The following is a 16,801-nucleotide window of genomic DNA, read 5'->3' as shown; positions in this document are numbered from 1 at the left end:
TTGATAGGTGACAAGAAGTTCAGATTTAATGGACTACTTCTTTATGTTGTCACTGAGGAAACTGAGGCACCTAACTTGCTCAGGCCAGGTTCCAGGCAGATTGGCAGGTTCCAGATTGAAATTCAGGTCATCCATCTCTCAGGCCAAAGGCACTTTATACCAGCATTGACCTGGATGTTGAGGTTAGGTGTAGGTAGTACCCAACTAAGAGGTGTATGAAATCCAGCCCTTCAGAGCAGCCATATTAGCCCTTCAGTTACATGCCCATAAAGCAGTTGGTTGAGTGATTGAATACTTCACTGTAAAGAAGGTTGGGGTAATTTCATAAATATGGACATAGCACAACCTCATGTGAAATGTCCTTGATCTACATTTACATGCAAAAGTATTCATCACAGAAATGGGGAAAGGGCAAGTACTCTAGAATGTTAAAGTTAGAAGGGACTTTAGAAGTCTTCTAAGATAGCAGCTTGCAAACATTTGTGGGTTTTTTTTTTTTTAGAATAATAATACTTTTTTCTATAGATAATCTTAAATGGAACATCAATATATAAAGCAGATAAAAGAGGAAATTCATTGCTTGAAATAAGTAGGTGGTCTTAGAATCCTACTCACATAACCTTTTCCTGAATCCCCTAAGGTAGCTTCTAAAATGCTTCTTTGGTGGGGCACCTGGGTGGCTCAGTCAGTTGGACAAATGCCTCTTGATTTAGGCTCAGGTCATGATCTTAGGGTCCTGGGATTGAACCCCACAACGGGCTCCCTGTTTAGCGGGTAGTCTGCTTGTTTCCCTCTCCCTCTGCCCTTTCCTCTGCTCACTCTGTCTCTTTCTCTCTCTAAAGTGAATAAATAAACCTTTAAAAAATAAATAAAATAAAACAAAATACTTTCTGGGGGATGCCTAGTTGGCTTAGTGAGTAGAGCATGAGACTCTTGATCTTGGGGTTGTGAGATTGAGCCCCACGTTGGGTGTAGAGATTACTTAAAAATAAAATCTAAAATAAATAAATAAATACAAATAAAATACTTCTTTGGGCAAAATTTAAAAGTCTCAAGTGTGGCCCACCACTTTCATTTTATAAATACAGATATTAAGGTCCAAAGAAGGGATCTGACTTGTTCAAGGGGAAATGCAATATATATAGTCAAATTATTTCCAGAGCCGGAAAATCTGGGGTTGAGTCTAATGTATATTTTTAAATTACATAAATAACATAGGAATGCATGCTTATTGTGAAAGGCTAAACAAGAAGGATGAATTTAAGGTAAAATGTAGAAGTGCCCTCCCACAAGCCTACTCTTTTTCCCAGAGTTAATAACTGACAATATTTTTAGTTTTACCTAATTTGAGTCATCTTTTAAAAGGAGATTTTAGCCCATTTACTTTTATTGGGATTTTGGATATATATGGACTTATCCAACTTCACCTCATTTTATGTTTTATTTTTATAATGTTTCTTCTTTTCTGGCTCTATTCTTTTTTTTCCATGAGATGAGAAACTTGTAAGAACCTCAGCACACCTTTACTATCACCACCTCGCCCTCTCCCTTCACGTTGGCCTTGTACTTACATACCTGCCACCACAATCTGTGTGTAAATCATTTGGGATTTTACTTCCAGGTTGTAATTAGTTTTGTTCATTATGCATCAGTACTTGTTAAACCTAATTATAAATATTACTGCTTTCTTCATTCAACTATTGTTTCTTGCATGTTTTCTGTATCTTCCATTTTTAATTCTGTGATTATATGTATGCTAGAATGCATTCTTGATGAATTCCTTGAGGATATCTGTTGTAAATGAAGTAAATTATCACATAATTGAAAAGCCCTTTGTATTAGATTGCTAGAACTGCTTTAACAAATACTGGGTGGCTTTAACAAGCCACTGGGTGGCTTAAACAACAGAAATTTATTTTTTCACAGTTCTGGAGGCTTCAAGTCCAAGATCAAGGTGTCAGCAGGGTTGCTTTCTTCTGAGATCTCTCCCTTTGGGTGGTAGATGGTCATCTTCTCCAGATGTACCCATGGTCACCCCGCATGTATGTGTCTGTGTCCCAATCTCCTCTTCTTATAAGGACACCAATCATATTCGACTAGGGCTCACTCATATAATCGCATTTTATGTTTAAAAACTCTACCTTCGAATATAGTCACATGCTGAGGTACTGGAGGTTGGGACTTCAACATAGGAATTTGGAGACACGATTTGTCCCATAACAGTCCTAATTTTACCTTATGCTTGAATGCTAGTTCAGCAATCTCTAGAGTTGTACTGTACAATATAGTAACCCATAGTCACATGTGGCTGTTTAAATTGAAACTATTTTTTTTTAAGATTTTTAAAAATTTATTCATTTGAGAGAGAGAGAGCATGAGTGTTGGTGGGTTGGGGGATGGGAAAGGGGAAAGTGAGAGGGAGAAGCAGACTCCTGCTGAGCAAGGAGCCGGATGTGGGCTTGATCCCAGGACCTTGGGATCATGACCTGAGCCAAAGGCAGACGTTTAACTGACTGAGCCATCCAGGCGCCCCTAAATTGAAATTATTTAAAATGAAATTAGCAGTTGAGTTCCTCAGTCACGGTATCCATATTCCAAGTGCTCAATACCCATATGTGGCTAGTGCCTACACATTGACAGCATAGATATAGCATGTTTCCATCACTGTAGAAGTTCTATTGGATAGCAGTGCTCTAGAGTTTCTTCATCTGAAAAATGAAGCACATTTCTTTTGGATTCTGTGTGAATAGATAATAGTAAGCATGTGCTGGACACATAGCAGGGCACTCACTCAATACTAGCTGAATGTTAACTCAACAGTAACTGTATGGTAATATTAGGACTAGAACCCACTGTTCCTGCCCCACTGTTCCCGCAGAACAACTATAAATAAGTAAGCCACTGTGAAACATAGGACATGAAGAAGACCAGGCAAGAGAGTGAGGTGGGACAATGGGGGCAATATTAAACACATGCCTTAAAACACTACTTTTATACCCCAAATCAGAATAAACATTATTCTATTTAATCCTCTCAATAACTTTGTAAAGAAGGTATTATTATACCTATTGTCTGAGTGAGAAATGGAGTAAATGCAGCTCATGAAAGCTCAGTGACTCCTCCAAGGCTAGACAGCAAGAGTCAACAATGAGTCAATGGCAATGTCAGGACTAGAATCTACTGCTTCCTACTCTTCTTTCCTCTTGAATAACTGAAGGCTGGTAAGTCATGGGAAATACAGATCACTGTGGTGGCAGGGAAATTTAAACCCAGATCTAACTCCAAAACCCTTCTACAATAGTGGTTCCCAAATTTGTTTGATCTCGGTCCCTCAGTAAACAAGTTTGAGCAACACACACACACGTGCGCACACACACTTATAAGTAAATATGTGTATGTGTGTACATGTGTATATTTATTTATAAATTATCAACTGTATTACTGTAATAATATGTGCTTATGAAACATATTCCAAACTACACACTAAAAAAGATAGTAATAAATGTAATAAAAGTTCTGATTCTTTTTCTCATACTCCAGTATTATTTCGCATGTTCCCTGGCCTGCCTTCCACTTCAGGAGCCCCTGCTCTGAACCATGCCACACAAAGAGAGAATATGCAAGAAATTACAGGCCTGGGTGTCTCCACTTTCATCTGCTTCATCCAAACTACTTGAAAAGAAACATAATTGGACCATAATGTATTCAATGTCAGCCACATTCTTGGAGTAACTAGGGCTTTTCACTATTTCTATGCACCAGTGGTCTGACATTTGTCATTGGCTCTTATTTCAAAGAGAGAATTAATTTTAAACTACCATTCAAAGTCTGCTCCTGGCCATGTGTCCCATCCATGAAAGGCAAAGAAATGGGCAAAGCAACACTTGAGCTCATCAAAAGGGCTCTTTTTTTCCCAAGGGAGGAAAAAGAAAAACAAATATTGTCGTCTTCACTGAAATGTAGTAAGATTTAGTGAAACAAATACTCGATTTACTTGCATCATCCAGGTTTTTTTTATTGGTCTTCTTGTTTTTATAGCCATTTATCACTTGCTGATTATAGTAGTAACTGTTCCCTACATAATGCTTTTCAGCGTAAAAGCACTACCATTCTCTTGGGGGTGATTTCTTTCTTCTCTCTCTCTGTCCCTCTCTCTCTCTCTGTTTCTGTCTCTTGCAAGCAGTGGCAGGATTTGGATATTATTATCCCACTTTCCAGATGAAGACCCCAGCTTGAGAGGTTAGGTCACACAGATAGTATAAGGCAAAGTCAGGACCTGAACCAGGTTCTCTACTCTAGAGCCAATATTCTGAGGGCAATTTTAACTAATCTGGTTGGCTCTAAGTAGTTGGAAGAGAGGACACTGAAGGCCTGAGAATCACCACAGGTCTGAGCACCTCCACAATCCAAGGACCAACTCAGCCTCATCCTGCCCTGAGAGATTCGCAGGGCTTTACATCAGTGGTCCCTCGTGTTTGGTAGATGGTGTTCCTACATTTGTTATTTAGCGAGTACAAAGCCAGAGCAGTGCAAGCTCCTGAGGTGGGAATCGCAGGGCCAGCAAATTGACAAATGCAAGAATCAACTCACAGAGGTTCAGAAGCGGATCAATGGGATTGTATTCTTAGGAGATATTTCCATGGGTTGAGTAGAGTCTATGACTGTTCACCTGTGTCAACAACAGATATTTAAACAATGCCTTTGAATCCAGCCCTTCTTTTTATCCCTGCTTCTCTTATTGCCCAGGTTCAGATGATCTGCCTAGTTTCAGGAGCCTCCAACCACGTAGATTTCTTCACCTCTTTTCCATCTCTCACACGTTACCACATCTGATGATGGCACCTTTAGCCTGAAGACTGCCGTTAGCGTCTCATTACTACGAGATCATGTTAAACAATTTTGACACGGCATTCAAGTTTCTTCATCTTGCCCCAATTAACTTTCCACCTTTTTCTCCCACCACCCCACTTGCCTTTCTCCTATCTTCCAGCCTCTCCAATCTAATCACTGTTCTCCAAAAATAGCCAGCATTCTCATGCCTCTTTGCTTTGCTCATGTTCTGTCCTCTGCCTGGAATGTCCTCCGCCTCCTTAACCTTCCCCCTCTGGGGGGGGAATCTTCCTTATCCTTTCATAAGCAGGCCAAATGCTGTCTCTTCAGTGCAGGCTTCCACACCCAGCCCTTTCCAGGTGGTATGTGCCACTTTCCGTGCCGGGTCCCCCAAACACTTCATGCTTCTCGTTGCAAGGAACTTTGGCTGGTTGTTCACATGTCCTTTTGGCTCATTAGCTGGTGGACTCCTTAAGGGAACGAGAGTGTCTGATTTATTTTTGTGTCCTTGGTGTTGCCACCTAGTAGACATTTGAAAATTTTGGGTGGAATTTATTTATATAACTGAATGGTTTTGAGAGATCTCACAAGGGCTAAATTTCTATCAGACTGGAATAAGCAGCAGAAGAGAAAGCACAAATTCAGCAAGAAGAAATTACTTATTTCCACTTATGTCCACTCCATCTAAAATTTAAAAATAAGGACTGGAGGCATTTTTAGAATAGTTGGAAGCTTTTTATTGCCTTCCCCAAAACGTTCATACTGTGCCTAAAGTGGAAATAGCAGCGGGTTTGAATGGATAGATGTGGGTTTCTTTCTAGTCTCAGCCCTGCTATTGACCGCCGTGTGACTTTTGACAGCTCAGTTCCCCTTTCTGATTTATCTGTACAATGCTCATGCTGAACAAAATGACTTTCAAGCTATCTTCTAATTCTAAAATTTGACGATTCTTATTTTCTAGTTAGGAAAACCAAGTCTTTATTTCCCTTTGAGTGTGATGGTCCCCTAGCAAAGAGGAGATATTCTATATTGTCATAAAAACACTTTTACTTGACTGTGGCCCCATTACATAAAATTTGGATATTAGAAATAATTCAAAATATGGGCACCTGGGTGGCTCAGTTGGTCAAGCATCCAACTCTTGATTTCAGCTCAGGTCATGATCTCAGGGTTCTGGGATCGAGCCCCAGGCTAGGCTCCATGCTCATCAGGGTGTCTGCTTGAAGATCCTCTCCCTTTGCCCCTTCCCCCACTCACACACTCTCTCTCAAATAAATAAATGTTAAAAAAAAACAAAAAACAAAAATAACAAATAAAAAACTCCTTACTGCTAAAGCATCAGGGTTCTGCCCCTTTAAATTTGAAAGACCATGCATCAGGCTAAAAGACCTCAGAAAGATGAGTTGATCTAATCTTGGGTTCATAAAGATGCAGGAGAGAGTAAAGTGGTCAAGTCATACATGAAGATGGTTTGCAGAGGAAGGAGAAGGTACTTGGTTGTTGAGTTTTATTTTATTTTTTTTAATTTTTTTTATTCTTATATTATCCCCATACATTACATCATTAGTTTTAGATGTAGTGTTCCATGATTCATTGTTTGTGCATAACACCCAGTGCTCCATGCAGAATGTGCCCTCCTCAATACCCATCACCAGGCTAACCCATCCTCCCATCCCCCTCCCCTCCAGAACCCTCAGTTTGTTTTTCAGAGTCCATCATCTCTCATGGTTCGTCTACCCCTCCGATTTCCCCCCTTCATTCTTCCCCTCCTGCTATCTTCTTCTTTTTTTTTCTTAACATATATTGCATTATTTGTTTCAGAGGTACAGATCTGAGATTCAACAGTCTTGCACAATTCACAGCGCTTACCAGAGCACATACCCTCCCCACCGTCTATCACCCAGTCACCCCATCCCTCCCACCCCACCCCCCACTCCAGCAACCCTCAGTTTGTTTCCTGCGATTAAGAATTCCTCATATCAATGAGGTCATATGATACATGTCTTTCTCTGTTTGACTTATTTCGCTCAACATAATACCCTCCAGTTCCATCCACGTCGTTACAAATGGTGAGATCTTATTCCTTTTGATGGCTGCATAATATTCCATTGTATATATATACCACATCTTTATCCATTCATCTGTCGATGAATGGATAAAAAAAAACTCAGGTTTTTAGGGAAAGCATTCTTTAATGTGTCACAGGTACAAAGAGAATTAGAAGTTTTCAGAATGGAGAGTGCAGCTGTGTCCCTGTCTCCTACTAGATGCTGTGACAATTTCCTTTTGTATAACCTGAAAGTCCCTCAGTATTCTGAAATGCTGTTCTACCCATTTTTTAAAATAAGCTTTATTTTTTAAAAATCAATTTTAGGTTTACAGCAAAATTGAGCAGAAGGTACAGAGAATTCCCATATGTCCCCTGCCCCTAAACATGCACAGCCTCCCCCAATATCAGTATCCTGCACCAAAGGAGTACCTTTGTTACAATCGAAACTACGCTGACACATCGTTATCATCCAGATTCCATAGTTTACATTAGGGCTCACTGTTGGTGTTTTACATTCTCTGAGCTTTGACAAATATATAATGACCTGTATCCACCATCAAACTATCATGCAGAATAGGTTCAGTGCCCTAAAAATTCTCTGTGCTCTGTCTATTCATCCCCCTTTGTCCCCTAACCTCTGGAAACCACTGATCTTTTTTTTATTGTCTTCATAGTTTTTAAGATTTTATTTATTTCTTTGAGAGAGAGAGAACATGAGCAGGGGGAGGGGCAGAGGGACAAGCAGACTTCCTGCTGAGCAGGGAGAGCCCAACACAGGGCTGGATCCCAGGAGTCAGACGCTTAACTGAGACACCCAGGCACCCCTTTATTGTCTTCATAGTTTTGCCTTTTCTGAAAGTCATATAGTTAGAATCATAAAGTATGTAGCCTTTCATGATTAGCTTCTTTCACTTAGTAAGATGCAGTCAAGTTTCCTCCATTTCTTTTCATAGCTTGATAGCTCATTTCTTTTTAGCATCTAACAATATTAATTGAATTATTCATTTTCCTATTGTTTTATGAGTTCTTTGTATATTTTGGATAACAGTCCTTTATCAGATGTCTTTTGCAAATATTTTCTCCCAGTCTGTGGTTTGTCTTCTTCGTCTCTTGTCAGTGTCTTTCATAGAGCTGTTATTCTTTTTCTTTTTTTTCTCTTTTAAGATTTTATTTATTTATTTGACAGAGAGAGACACAGCGAGAGACAGAACACAGCAGGGGGAGTGAGAGAGGGAGAAGCAGGCTTCCCGCAGAGCAGGGAGCCCGATGTGGGGCTCGATCCCAGGACCCTGGGATCATGACCTGAGCTGAAGGCAGTTGCTTAACGATTGAGCCACCCAGGTGCCCCTGTTATTCTCACTTTTCATAGACACACTTAAACAAAATTCTACTTTTAAACTGTTTTAGCAGAAATACCACTTAACCAGAAACTTCCTTCTAGCCTGTAGAAATACACTTTGTTTTACCTGTATTTCCTTGACTTAGGAATTAATAGAAATAGAATTTAAAAAAATCGTTTGTGGTCAAATTTGAGATATAACTTGCAATATGTGTCTCAAATATCCATTGAGGGGATGTCTTGGGGTTGGCTGACTTCAACCCAATTTCTTAAACCAGTTTTTGTCACATCTGAGGTCACTGACCAAAAGATTTCAACTAATGTTCTGTAAACCCACAGGAGATAAAATTTATTTCTTACTGACTCTACATGCTGTTATAGCAATGTCTCTGTCCCCTGAAAGTAGAGGGTGAGATGCCTTGTAAGTGAGGAACAATCTCCTCATATTTGCTGGGACCTAAGAAACGTCTCTTATTTCCTGGAAGATGGGAGGACTTGGCCTCATGAGTAGTTGAGAGAATGTGGTCAGGGCAATAAGGACCTCTAGTCACAGAATGACATATTGCCGGAAGGGGCCAAGTATATGGTGTGACAACTGTGGATCTTTTTATAGATGTGGATCCTTTTATAGATGCTGAGATATGGTGCTGGTGGTTGTGTTGTAGTTATTGTTGATTTGTTTGGTGATATTTTAAGGCTATGAATTCCTTCTTTTGGGTTGTCCCCAAACACCGGAATTTGAAAATGCTCCAAGAACTCTCAGATGGTATAGAGGCAGTTCAGTTAGACCACAGAACTTGATAAGCATGAGACCCTGTAATATTTTCAGTCAAGGAAAGACTGCATTATACATTCTGTGTTGGGTATGTGAAGGCAGAAATCATGGGACCATTTTCAATAAAAGTGTTCTCTTTGTAGATCCTATGATAAAGCTGAAAATTAAATGTCATTTTCTATTCTGGAGACTGAGAAGAAATATTGAACATAAAGATATGTTTCAGGGGACAATAAAGAATGTTAAAAACGTGCCATCTGAGGAACAGCTCAAAGAACCAGACACATTTACTCAGAGAAGAGTTGATGATGGTGGGAATATGAAAATGGATAGCAAATCTTCAAATATCTGGTAGATTGTCGTATATATAAGGAAGGAATAAGTTTGTCCCAAGAAAGGGAAAAACTAGGACCAATAAGGGGACACCTTGCAGATAGACTGATAATGTTTCAACATATAAGAAAATTTGAGTTATCTAATAACATAGTGCATCCTTTTCCACTTTATGGCAATAATAGAAAATGGAAGAATTTTACAGCCCATTGTGGATAAGAGTAGCCCAATGACTCCTGCATGCCTGAGGATTGAGATTTTTACTATCTTAGCCTCCTGTGACCCTTTCGCAGCACAGTGATTGGGAGGCTCTGTAATAATAGCATCAATGGTCTCTGAAAAGAGTAAATTCCCCATCACAGGAAATCTTCAAATAGAGTTAGGAAGGAACTCAGATGGAATGTTGTAATGGCAATTTTTAAAAATCCTTTAAAATTTATATACTTTTTATTATGTAGTTTTGTGAATTCTGAAAAATGCATAGACTCACATAACCACTACCACAATGAAGATACAGAAGAATTCCACCATCCCCCCACCCAGTTCTTTTGTACTTTCCCTTTATAGTCAAATCCACCTCCAACCTTAACTACTGGCAGCCACCTATCTGTTCTCTATCTCCATAGTTTTGCCCTATTTGAGTATGTCATATAAATGGAATTACACAGTGTACTGCTTTTTGAGTCAAATTTCTTTCACTTTACCGAGTGTACTTGAGATTCATCCATGTTATTGACTCATCCATGGTTTGTTCTTTTTTGTTGCTAAATAATATTCCATTGTATAGATCTACCATAGTGTCCATCCATTCACTAGTTGAAGAATATTTGAGCGACTTCTGGTTTCTAGTACAGCATGTAAGGAGTTTGGAAGTCATCACTTCATTCTAACAGCAAGTAAAAAGCTTAACAAACTGAAAATCAACAACTTTTCTTAGATCCATTAGAGAATCGAGATCATATGACAAAATTGGAGAGGCAGTCAGGTGGATACAGAGAATCACAATTTACTGGAATAGAAACATCCATGTAAACCAGTACTGGGTTTCCTTTACCCAGTGTATCATGTCCAGATTTCAACAAAAAATTAGAAGACATATCAATAGACAAAAAAGAGAGTTTGAAGAGTCAAATATGGCAAGAGTGTTGGAATTATCTGTCCAGGAATTTAAAATAACTATGGTAAATATGCTAAGAGCTTTCATGGAAAAAGTAAACAATATGCAAGAACAGATAGGTAATGTAAGCAGAGAGATGGAAATTCTTTTTTTTTTTCATTTTTTAAATTTAAATTCAATTAATTAACATATAGAGTATTATTAGTTTCAGAGTAGAGTTCAGTGATTCTTCAGTCTTATGTAACATCCGGTGCTCATTACATCACGTCCTCTCCTTAATATCCATCACCCAGTTACCCCATCCCCCATCCCCCTCCCCTCCAGTAACCCTGAGTTTGTTTCCTGTGATTAAGAGTCTCTTATGGTTTGTCTCCCTCTCTGATTTCATCTTGTTTTATTTTTCCTTCCCTTCTCTTATGTTCCTCTGTTTTGTTTCTTAAAATTCCACATATGAGTGAAATCATATGATAGTTGTCTTTCTCTGACTGACTTATTTCGCTTAACATAATACCCTCTAGTTCCATCCATGTTGTTGCAAATGGCAAGATTTCATTTTTTTGTTGGCTGAGTAGTACTCCATTTTATATATACTCCATATATATATATATATGCCACATCTTTATCCATTCATCTGTCAATGGACATCTGGGCTCTTTCCAGAGTTTGGCTAATGTGGACATTGCTGCTGTAAACGTTGGGGTGCAGGTGCCCCTTTGGATCACTACATTTGTATCTTTGTGGTAAATCCCTAGTAGTGCGATTCCTGGGTCATAGGGTAGCTCTATTTTCAGCTTTTTGAGGAACCTCCATACTGTTTTCCAGAGTGACTGCTCCAGCTTGCATTCCCACCAACAGTGTAAGAGGGTTCCCTTTGAGAGATGGAAATTCTAAGAAAGAATGAAGAAGAAATGCTAGAAATCAAATGTACTATAAAGAAATAAAGAATACCTTTGGTGGATTCATTAGTAGACTGGACACACTGAGGAAAAAATCAGTGAGCATGAGGACATGTCAATAGACATTTCCAAAACTGAAAAGCAAAGAGAAAAACAACTGAAAAAAAGTGGAACAGAATACCCAAGAACTGTAAGACAACTACAAAAGCTGTAATGTACGCATAATGAGAATACCTGGAGAAGAGAGAAAGGAACAGAAGAAATATTTGAAAGAATAATGACAGAATTTCCCCAAATTAATGTCAGACACCAAACCACAGATCTAGGAAGCTCAGAGAACACCACAAAGGATAAATGCCAAGAATATTTGGGTTATTTCTAGTTTTGAGTGAATAGGAATAAATATGCTACAAACATTAATATAAAGGTTTTTGTATGAACATAACTCTTCATTTTTTGAAGTAAATACTTCAGAGTGGAATTTGTGAATCATAAGGTAAGTCCATGTTTAACTTTATAAGAAACTATCAATTTGCCTTCCAAAGCATGTGGGTCATTTTGCATTCCCATCAGCAATGAATGAGAGTTCCAGTTGCTCTGCACCCTCATCAGCATTTGGCATGATCAATTTTTTGTTTTTAAAATTTGAGCCATTCTAATAGTGGTATTTTAATGTGGTTTAAAATTGCATTTCTTCAATGAAAAATGATGTGGAGAATCTTTTTGTGTGCCATCCATGTATTTTCTATAGTAAACTGACTTTTCAAATCTTTCGCTCACTTAAAAAAAAATCAGATCTTTCTGGGGTGCCTAGTGGCTCAGTCAGTGGAACACGCAACTCGTGATCTCAGGGTCATGAGTTCAACCCCCATGTTGGGTGTAGAGATTACTTAAAAAAATAAATAAAAATTTTAAAAAATTAAGCTAAAAAAAGAACTGGATTGTTTTTTATTGTTGATTTTTGAGAATGCTTTACATATCCAGCCTACCAGTGCTTTGTTAGATGTGTAATTTGCAAATATTTTTGCCAGCTGGTCGTTTCATTTTAAAAATATTTTTAAGGGCGCCTGGGTGGCTCAGTTGGTTAAGCGACTGCCTTCAGCTCAGGTCATGATCCCGGAGTCCTGGGATCGAGTCCCACATCGGGCTCCCTGCTCTGAGGGAGGCCTGCTTCTCCCTCTGACCCTATCCCCTCTCATGCTGTTTCTCTCTCTCTCTCTCAAATAAATAAATAAATAAATAAAATCTTTAAAAAAAAAAATAAATAAAAATATTTTTAAAGCCTCTTTATGGGTACACAGTTTTCATTTTGATGGAGTCCTATTTAATAATTTTATCTTTTGGGGTGCCTGGCTAACTCAGTTGGTAGAGCATGCAACTCTTGATCTTGGGTTTGTGAATTGGAGCCCCATGTTGGGTGTAGAGATTACTTAAAAATATAAATAAATAAAAGTAAAAAAAAATTTTTGCCTTTCATGAATCATGCTTTCAGGGTTGTATCCAAGAACTTTTTGCCTAACTCAAAGTAACAAAGATTTTCTCCTATGTTTTCTTTTAAATGTTTGATAGGTTTACTTTTTACATTCAGGCATACTGTCCATGTTGAGTTTATTTTTATGTAAGGTGTGAGGTATATGTTGGTGTTTACTTTTGTGTGGGTATGGATGTTCAACTGTGTTAGCACTATTTGCTGAAATGACTATCTATTTTCCATTGAAGTCCCTTTGCACTTTGTCAAAAAACAAAACAAAACAATTGACTGTATTTGCATGGGTCTATTTCTGGACTCTGTATTGATTCTTGGTATTACTAAAATCTCTGGAGAATGTTCATTTTTTGTTTGTGCTATTGAGCCCATCCAATGAATTTCTTTTTATTTCAGAAACTGTGTTTTTAAGATCTAAAGTTTCTGGGATGCCTGGGTGGCTCAGTTGGTTATGCGTCTGCCTTAGGCTCAGGTCATGATACTGGGGTCCTGGGATCAAGGCCCATGTTGGGCTCCCTACTCAGCAGGGAATCTGCTTCTTCCTCTCCCTCTGCTGCTCCTCCTTCTCGTGCTTTCTCTCTCTCTCTCTCTGTCAAATAAATAAATAAAATCTTAAAAAAAAAGATCTAAAATTTCCACTTTGTTCTTACTTATGGTTTCTATTTTTCTGGTCAGAGCATCTATATTTCTGTTCATTTCAAGAGTGTCTACCTTTACTTCATAGAGCATGGTTATAATAGTCACTTTAAAATCTTTGTAATTCTAACACCCAGATCATCTTGGGTTCGGCATCTGTCAATTATCTTTTACTTTGAAAACTGAGCAGATTTTTTCTTTTCTTTGTTTTTGTTTCTTTGTAAGTCAAGTAATTTTGGATTGTATCCTAGAATTTTGAACATTATGTTGTGAGACTCTGGGTTCTATTAAAATCCTCTGGAGAACATTAATTTTTACATTAATTGTTTGTTTATTTTAGCAGGCAGTGTACCTGGTTTGGCTCATAGCTCAAGTTGTGTCTTGCCTTCTGAGAGTGGTGGTTCTAATGTCAGTTCAGTTTTCAAAGCTTCCGCTGTGCTGTGTGTGTCTGCCCAACGTATACCCCATTCAGGTCTTAATCTGTTACTTGGGCAGTGATTTCTATCATCTTTTGGTTCTCAAAGCCTTCCTTATTCTTGTTTGGGTCTGTTTTGTGCATGCATCACTTAGGGGTGAATCAGACACTAACGGTAGTTTGTATACAAAATTAAAGGATTTCCGTCTCCAAGTTTCTCATCCTTGGAGTTTCCCTGACACTCTCTGGCTCCCAGGGGTCCTTTTTCCTAGCCCTCTGGCTAGAAAGTGAGTATTTCTCTCAGAATTTTAGCTCATACCCTTGGACACAGTTCTGAGCATCTGGGGTGGGTTGGGGCAACCTGAAGAGAAAAAAAGAGAAGAAAGTAATCGGAATCCCATACTCTCTGGACCCTTGAGACTCCTTTCTCCAATCCCTGTGCACTGAGGGAGGGTTGTGGTAGGGTTTAAGCGCCCATGCGCAAGCTGCTGTTGCCATGACAGTGCCGCTTTAGGACTAGGACTGGGAGGGGAAAAAGAAGAATAAAAAATCAAAAACTGAAAGGCATTCTCCCCATCTTCAGATTAAGGGGCCCCCTTTCCTGGTCCTCTGGCTAGAAAAGAGGGTGCCTTTAAGATTTTTTGCTGTCAGACTGTGGCTCAGTTCCAGGCCTCAGGCCACCCTCTGACTAAAGCCAAGAAATAAAGAAGGAAAGAAAAACTAAGTTAAGTTCACTGCCATACGAGTTGTTCTTCAAGTTTTGACTTCCCCTCTCAATCTGTTTGCTACTGTTTCCTCTTCAGAGTCCTCAGCTAATTGCTTTTGTATTCTGTCCAGAGGTTTTATTTATAATCAATGGGAGAGATAGGTTGTAATGGGCTTACTCTGTCTTGATTCGTACCAGAAGTTCTGTAGTGACAATTTAAATACCGGATGACAATTCTTCCAGATTGTTATTCTCAAACCTAGCAACCAATTTGAATTAACCAGGAAACTTACAAAAAACTCAATGATTCTAGGGCCCTACCCCAGACTCATCTCTGAGGATAGGAGCCCAAGAATCTGTAGAAGATGCTTCTGGGTTTCTGATATAGCCAACTTGGCACCGTTTTAGGGGCCCATAGTGGGAGTCCACGCTGGAAGTTTGGGAACCCCTGGATGAGATGATCTCCAAGTTTCTTTCCAACCTGGAGACACCCAAGCTCTATATTCATAATATTCCATTCACGAAGCTGCTTGTTAAGTGATTTGCCAGTCTGTTCACTTCCCTCAAGTTTTTAACTGAAGCTACAGATGACATAGGACATCTCAAATAATGTCACAAAGCAGACAAAATATATATATATAGAACTAATAGACAAAGTGCAGATATTAAAACCAACAGACCAAATGGACTCCCAACCTGTAAAATTAGTTTTGTGGAAATTGCAACTTCTTGGAATAATAGCAGCAATAAATTTGAAGTCTGCTCTATTTGGTGCTAGCCAGGAGGAATATGGGATATACTGAAGTCTGAGGAGTAGTGGATTCATTAAGAGCCTCCTTTCCTCCCTAGGATTAATCCTTTGCCATACATTTGACAAAATTCTTTCAGTTGAGTGCAGTTTCTTATGTGCTAGGAATCACTGGTGAGTTTAAATTTGCTTTTCATGAAAATTTATTTCTAAGGGACCTCAGAAGTTATTTCCTTGAGCTCACATCTATGAAAGAAGAAAGCAGACCTGAGAAGTGAAGTGTCTTGTGTGGGGGGTCAGAGCTGGGGCTAGAAGCCGGCCTTTGGCTCCTCAGCCATGCATTTTCTGTCTGACTGAGCTCAATCAGGTGAATCCTTGGAGGCAGAGTGTCCTGGCATCATCACTGAGCTGAGTCAGTCAGCTGTACTGGGCAGTGGCTGAGTTCCATGCAATGCATTTGTAAAGGACACTATGACCTAAAAATGGTTTAGCTCCTAGATTTGTGGCTGTGAAAATATTGGCAACCAAAATGACCCACAGATTGTAAAGTGCCCACTTGCTAGCATATCCTATTCTCTGGGCACTGGGAAGCAGACAGCCCCTGGCCACCTCTGGAACACCCCCCTTCCCATTTCTTCCCCAAAGTGCCACCTGCAGAGTCAGGGTTTAATCAGGGAAGCAGAACCATGATGAGTTATGATGTAAGGGATGTCTTATAGGAACTAGACTGTGCACAATCGTAGGAGGAGCTGGAGAAGTAAACGTTTGAAAGGGTGAGCTGGAGAATCACAGCAGTCACCAACCACTCAACCTGAGAAACCAAGCATTCCTCTGTTGGCCAACTCAAAAGCGCAAGCATAATAACATGAAAGGGTTTTTGTGAAATGTTCTTCTGGCTTACAGAACTCAGTAGAGTTCTGCATTACAGGTGGAAGCCTGAAAAATAGAGACGCCTCAGGAGTAATTCTCCTGAAGCTCTGTTCTCATTTGCCAGTGAATAATCTGGAATCAGCCCGTCTTACCAGAGTCTGGAAATGTGTGACAGCTTTAGTATGGTGGCACTCAGGAGTGCGGTATTCTGGAATCAGTGCAGTGCTGTTGCCAGGCAGATCTGCTCATCCATGCTGGCTCTGCACCCTTAGGCTGTGATTGGGATGCGTTCTTCCTGCTTTCTGCAATTAGCTTCCTCATTCGTAAAATGGGGCCAATAGTAACCACCTGACAATATTGTTCTGAAGTAGGTATGATAGTAGATACTCAATAAAAATGATTCCTTTTAACTCTTGAGTCCCACTCTTTCCCCTTGTGCATCTGGGACATGTCCTATTTCTTAAGAATATCTTCATGCAGAAATGCCCTTATTGTCTAAGTGCTAGATTTTGATAATGAATATAGGTATATAATTTATATTCAACATTCCTGGCATTCCATCATGGTCCCAGATTCTCAGTATCAACAAATTTGGATCTG

General features: G+C 39.3%; 1 protein-coding gene across 1 annotated transcript in view; it reads left to right on the top strand.

The window, feature by feature from the left end:
• ZDHHC13 (zinc finger DHHC-type palmitoyltransferase 13) overlaps positions 1 to 16,801 on the top strand; it is a 100,653-nt gene that overhangs the window by 82,689 nt on the left and 1,163 nt on the right. The window lies entirely within an intron of this gene.

The sequence above is a fragment of the Mirounga angustirostris genome, unplaced genomic scaffold (assembly GCF_029215605.1).
Source record: "Mirounga angustirostris isolate CCGP_5_RB_7025 unplaced genomic scaffold, mMirAng1.0.hap1 SCAF_13, whole genome shotgun sequence".
Classification (NCBI taxonomy): domain Eukaryota; kingdom Metazoa; phylum Chordata; class Mammalia; order Carnivora; family Phocidae; genus Mirounga; species Mirounga angustirostris.
Note: the sequence above shows the minus strand (reverse complement) of the source record. Positions and strands in the feature narration are given on the sequence as shown.